Source organism: Salmo salar, chromosome ssa14, assembly GCF_905237065.1.
Source record: "Salmo salar chromosome ssa14, Ssal_v3.1, whole genome shotgun sequence".
Lineage (NCBI taxonomy): Eukaryota > Metazoa > Chordata > Actinopteri > Salmoniformes > Salmonidae > Salmo > Salmo salar.
Genome location: NC_059455.1, coordinates 53,747,009 through 53,753,008, shown reverse-complemented (window position 1 = coordinate 53,753,008; position 6,000 = coordinate 53,747,009). Strand labels below are relative to the sequence as shown.

The window sequence follows — 6,000 nt, the reverse complement described above, 5'->3', positions numbered from 1 at the left end:
GTAGAAGCCCAAGAAATGGTCAGAGAGGGCACTTCCTGTAAGGAATCTTCTCAGGTTTTTGCCTGCCATATGAGTTCTGTTATACTCACAGACACCATTCAAACAGTTTTAGAAACTTTAGGGTGTTTTCTATCCAAAGCCAATAATTATATGTATATTCTAGTTTCTGGGCAGTAGTAATAACCAGATTAAATCGGGTACGTTTTTTATCCGGCCGTGCAAATACTGCCCCCTATCCCCAACAGGTTAAACCAATGTGTAGTACTGAATAATGAGCAAGGCTGGGGGGATTTTCAGATCCAAGAAGGTTATGACTGGTCAGAATGACGATATGATAAGAGGTAATGATTAATCAGATGACTGTTTATCGATGAAATAGATATAGACCTTATAGAGAGTTTAATTCGGGAGATGGTAACTCTTTAAACAACCTCTTCCGTGGTGCCCCAAATCCTAATGAGTTAAATCCTACATTATTCATTTAATCTGGTAACAATTAAACATAGTTAGGGGATTAAATATATAACAGCCATCAGATGAATGAAAGTAAAGTCACAACAGTGTCCACATCACCAACAAACTATCATGGTCCAAATACACCAAGACAGTCGTGAAGAGGACACGACAAAACCTATTCAGGAGACTGAAAAGATTTGACATGGGTCCTCATCCTCAAAAGGTTCTACAGCTGCACCATCGAGAGCATCCTGACTGGTTGCATCACTGCCTGGTATGGCAACTGCTCAGTCTCCAACCGCAAGGCACTACAGAGGGTAGTGCAAATGGCCCAGTACATCACTGGGGACAAGCTTCCTGCCATCCAGGACCTCTATACCAGGCAGTGTCAGATGAAGGCCCTAAAAATTGTCAAAGACTGTTGTCTCTGCTACCGCACGGCAAGCGATACCAGAGCTCCAAGTCTAGTTCCACACCCCCAAGCCATAAGACTCCTGAACTGCTAATCAAATGGCTACCCAGACTATTTGCCCCCCCCCCCCCATCCCATCCCATCCCCTCATTTGACACTGCTGCTACTCTCTGTTTATTATGTATGCATAGTGACTTTAACTCTACCTTCATTTTGGGTGAATGTTTGTGTGTAAGGGTTGAAAGTGTGGCGAGTCAGTACATATTACCTCAATTACCTCGACTAACCTGTGCCCAAAGCACATTGACTCTGTACCGGTAGCCCCTGTATATAGCCTCCACATTGACTCTGTACCGGTACCCCCTGTATATAGCCTTGCTACTGTTATTTTACTGCTGCTCTTTAATGATTTGTTATTTAAATGTTTTACTTATCAATTTTTTACTTAACGCATCTTTTTCTTAAAACGGCATTGAGGACTTGTAAGTAAGCATTTCACTGTAAGGTCCACACCTCTTGTATTCCGGTGCATTAGACAAATACAATTTGATTTGATAGATAAGTCAGTTTTGGCAGTCGTTTTGATGCTCTCGAACACGGCCTATGACTAGCTATTCTCCAAACTAAGTTACGCTAGTTTAACAACGTAGCGGTAGAAAAATGTTCCGCTCGTTCGTTACCTGAGACTGGCGAGGTTTAGCTAAATAGACAACAGCCACAGGAGAGAGAGAGAGAGAGAGAGGAGGAAAATGGAATGAAGAAAATTACATTTAAAAAAAAACTATGAGGTTGGAATTTCCGTGTCTTAAATCAACCGGAGAAGGTACACGCTTTCCATCTCTTCGTTCATTGTTTGTTTTTGACGAATAGATTTAGTGAAAAAATGAATTCAAAGAAATTTGGTTCAATCTCGACAGTAACGTTACGGATTAAGGAGTTGCCCTGTTGTCGTATTATATTTTGTATTCGGGGAAATGTCAACAAACGATTGTTTTTGTTCATTTGTAAACATATAGCTAACGTTATCAACTCTACTTTGTATTTACAACTTTTAAAAAAACCAACGGCAATTTATCGTAGTGAAGTTCCATCGCTAGGCCACAGCAACAAACCAACTGCCAGTTAGCAACGAGCTAACAGTGTTAGCGTTAACCCGCTAGCTAGGTACAGTAACTTCCTGTGATACCCTAGGTAGTTAGATACATTAGCTGGTTAGCAACGAGCTAACAGTGTTAGCGTTAACACGCTAGCTGGGTACAGTAACTTCCTGTGATACCCTAGGTAGTTAGGTACATTAGCTGGTTAGCAACGAGCTAACAGTGTTAGCGTCAACCCGCTACCTAGGTACAGCAACTTCCTGTGATACCCTAGGTAGTTAGGTACATTAGCTGGTTAGCAACGAGCTAACGGTGTTAGCGTTAACACGCTAGCTAGGTACAGTAACTTCCTGTGATACCCTAGGTAGTTAGGTACATTAGCTGGTTAGCAAAGCCAGCTAAATGTACATATTACAGTAGTTGCATTTTGATTGCTTATCTAACTCACTAGATATCCCAGGCATTCACCACGTTAGGTAATTGGTTGACGTAAAAGCCCACAGCTAGCCGACGCCGGTGAATCTGCCTTCTCTAGCTAACAAACAATAGCTGCGACACCAGTTAGCGTGCTATCCAAAACAGCAACTAAATATGTTAGTTAGCCATCTCGCTAACTGGTGTCGCAGCTAATGTTATATTTTATAATCGATTGTCAACTACGACGACAACGCCAGGAAGGCAACTAGCTAATGTTAGCTAGCATATCGATGTGTAGCAAGCTAGGACAACAGGTAAATGTTTCAGGCCTAGCTAACTAATCCCCCGTGATTAATGTATTAAAGCATCAACGACACGTACAATGTAAAAATGATTAACGTCAACTAGTTAGTGCATTACCTACATTGGTTCTTCGATCAAGCTAAACAGATACACACATCGCACAAAACCCTGTTTACTCTAACTAGGCTAACAGTCAGCTACCTATCCAGGCAGCCAGTAACTAGTTAGCGAGCTTGGGCCTAACTCGATTGCTAGTTAGCTAACCAAATACTTTTATAGTAGGTCAGGCGTAAATTTTCCAGATACCTGGCTAGATGGAGTCTACTGAAAATCAAACGAACCTAGCTATCTTGTATTGATCTTGTCAATGGCTGTATTGCAAGCATAACTTTGCCATATGGCTAGCTAACTTGACGAGCTAGTAGTAGAACGTTGACTTTACATGGCTAGCTACTTGTTTAGTGGCTGTATGTGTTTTGGAGTATATTCTTGCTGCCTACTTGTTTACATTTACATTTAAGTCATTTAGCAGACGCTCTTATCCAGAGCGACTTACAAATTGGTGCATTCACCTTATGATATCCAGTGGAACAACCACTTTACAATAGTGCATCTAAGTCTTTTAAGGGGGGGGGGTTAGAAGGATTATCCTAGGTATTCCTTAAAGAGGTGGGGTTTCAGGTGTCTCCGGAAGGTGGTGATTGACTCCGCTGTCCTGGCGTCGTGAGGGAGCTTGTTCCACCATTGGGGTGCCAGAGCAGCGAACAGTTTTGACTGGGCTGAGCGGGAACTGTTCTTCCTTAGAGGTAGGGAGGCGAGCAGGCCAGAGGTGGATGAACGCAGTGCCCTTGTTTGGGTGTAGGGCCTGATCAGAGCCTGAAGGTACGGAGGTGCCGTTCCCCTCACAGCTCCTCACAGCTCCGTAGGCAGCAAGTATATTCTTGCTGCCTACTTGTTTAGTTGCTGTCTGTGTTTTGGAGTATATTCTTGCTGCCTACTTGTTTAGTGGCTGTATGTGTTTTGGAGTATATTCTTGCTGCGTACTTGTTCAGTTGCGGTTTGTGTTTTGGAGTAAGTTCTTGCTGCCTACTTGTTTAGTTGCTGTCTGTGTTTTGGAGTATATTCTTGCTGCCTACTGGTTCAGTTGCGGTTTGTGTTTTGGAGTATATTCTTGCTAGCTACGTACTGACCAATGTTCTCCCAGGATCTACTCCCCCAGTCTTTGCCCCTTGCCACTCCATAAACCAAACAGACCCAAAACGAAAGCCTTTTTTACATTTATTTTTGCTGTTATCCAACTTGCAGTATCACTTAAGATGAATTACTAAGGAGTCGTATTCCTAAAACCACCCAGATATCACATTTTGAATGACACAATGGATTCCCCTGGCAGTGTTTACCAACATACCCCCTTGTTTATTATTAAGTGAGACAACGGTGTCAAGTGCAGAAATTCATCACAACACAAGCTACCACTAAACAGTCTTTGAAATGTGTCATCAGCACAGCAGCGAAACAGTAAAAGCTAGAGATGAAGTAACCACAGAGTAAGGCCGACTCGGCTGGATGTGGATATTTGTGGCTTTGCTGCACATGTAGGAGGGTCTGAAGTTAAGGTCATATTGTGTGGTGTTGTGATGATAGTCTCAGTCATAACTGAGCAGATGCATATGTCAGGAGCAAGAGGTTACGTGGCATTCCTCCCAAATGGCACCCTTTTGACCACAGCCCAAGGGCACTATATAGGGAAAAGGGAGCCATTTGGGATGCTTGAATGGATAGAGATCTTGTTGTTCCGTCTGTCTGTCTGTCTGTCTGTCTGTCTGTCTGTCTGTCTGTCTGTCTGTCGCTGTGAAACTGGTTCATTGAGAATAACAGATAATCCTATTAAAACATGGCAGTTCCTGTTCATGATTGACAGTCTCTCTGCTGTGCTAGTTATGAAGACAGACTAGCCTGGTTGACAGTCTCTCTGCTGTGCTAGTTATGAAGACAGACTAGCCTGGTTGACAGTCTCTCTGCTGTGCTAGTTATGAAGACAGACTAGCCTGGTTGACAGTCTCTCTGCTGTGCTAGTTATGAAGACAGGCTAGCCTGGTTGACAGTCACTCTACTGTGCTAGTTACGAAGACAGACTAGCCTGGTTGACAGACTCTCTGCTGTGCTAGTTATGAAGACAGACTAGCCTGGTTGACAGTCACACTACTGTGCTAGTTATGAAGACAGACTAGCCTGGTTGACAGTCTCTCTGCTGTGCTAGTTATGAAGACAGACTAGCCTGGTTGACAGTCTCTCTGCTGTGCTAGTTATGAAGACAGACTAGCCTGGTTGACAGTCTCTCTGCTGTGCTAGTTATCATCGATAAGAGACATTACTGTGCAGCCGTATTCATCGACCTGGCCAAGGCTTTTGACTCTGTCAATCACCGCAGTCTTATCGGCAGACTCAACAGCCTTGGTTTCTCAAATGACTGCCTTGCCTGGTTCACCAACTACTTCTCTGATAGAGTTCAGTGTGTCAAATCAGAGGGCCTGTTGTCCGGACCTCTGGCACTCTCTATGGGGGTGCCGCAGGGTTCAATTCTCGGGCCCACTCTTTTCTCTGTATATATATCAATGATGTCGCTCTCGCTGCTGGTGATTCTCTGATCCACCTCTACGCAGACGTCACCATTCAGGATACATCTGGCCCTTCTTTGGACACTGTGTTAACTAACCTCCAGACGAGCTTCAATGCATAACTCCTTCCGTGGCCTCCAACTGCTCTTAAATACAAGTAAAACTAAATGCATGCTCTTCAACCGATCGCTGCCCGCACTTGCCCAACAAAGCATCCTTCACTCATGCTGCCAAACACACCCTCGTAAAACTGACCATCCTACCGATCCTCGACTTCGGCGATGTCATTTACAAAATAGCCTCCAACCCTTTACTCGCAAATTGGATGCAGTCTATCACAGTGCCATCCGTTTTGTCACCAAAGCCCCATATACTACCCACCACTGCGACCTGTACGCTCTCGTTGGCTGGCCCTCGCTTCATACTCGTCGCCAAACCCACTGGCTCCAGGTCATCTATAAGTGTTTGCTTGGTAAAGCCTCGCCTTAGCAACACCCACCTGTAGCACGCGCTCCAGCAGGTATATCTCACTGGTCATCCCCAAAGCCAATTCCTCCTTTGGCCGTCTCTCTTTCCATTTCTCTGCTGCCAATGACTGGAACGAATTGCAAAAATCACTGAAGCTGGAGACTCATATCTCCCTCACTATCTTTAAGCATCAGCTGTCAGAGCAGCTTACCGATCATTGCACCTGTAC

The 6,000-nt window shown here is 44.2% G+C and overlaps 1 protein-coding gene across 4 annotated transcripts in view; it reads left to right on the top strand.

Moving 5' to 3' along the window:
• Positions 1-1,501: 1,501 nt before the first annotated feature.
• LOC106569837 (casein kinase I) overlaps positions 1,502-6,000 on the top strand; it is a 57,408-nt gene continuing 52,909 nt past the window's right edge. For 3 of the 4 annotated variants that reach the window (XM_045694570.1, XM_045694568.1, XM_045694567.1), the window contains exon 1: positions 1,502-1,691. The gene's annotated coding sequence lies outside the window, so the exon portion shown is untranslated. The remainder of the gene's footprint in view (positions 1,692-6,000) is intronic. The other variant, XM_045694569.1, reaches the window with a different exon arrangement.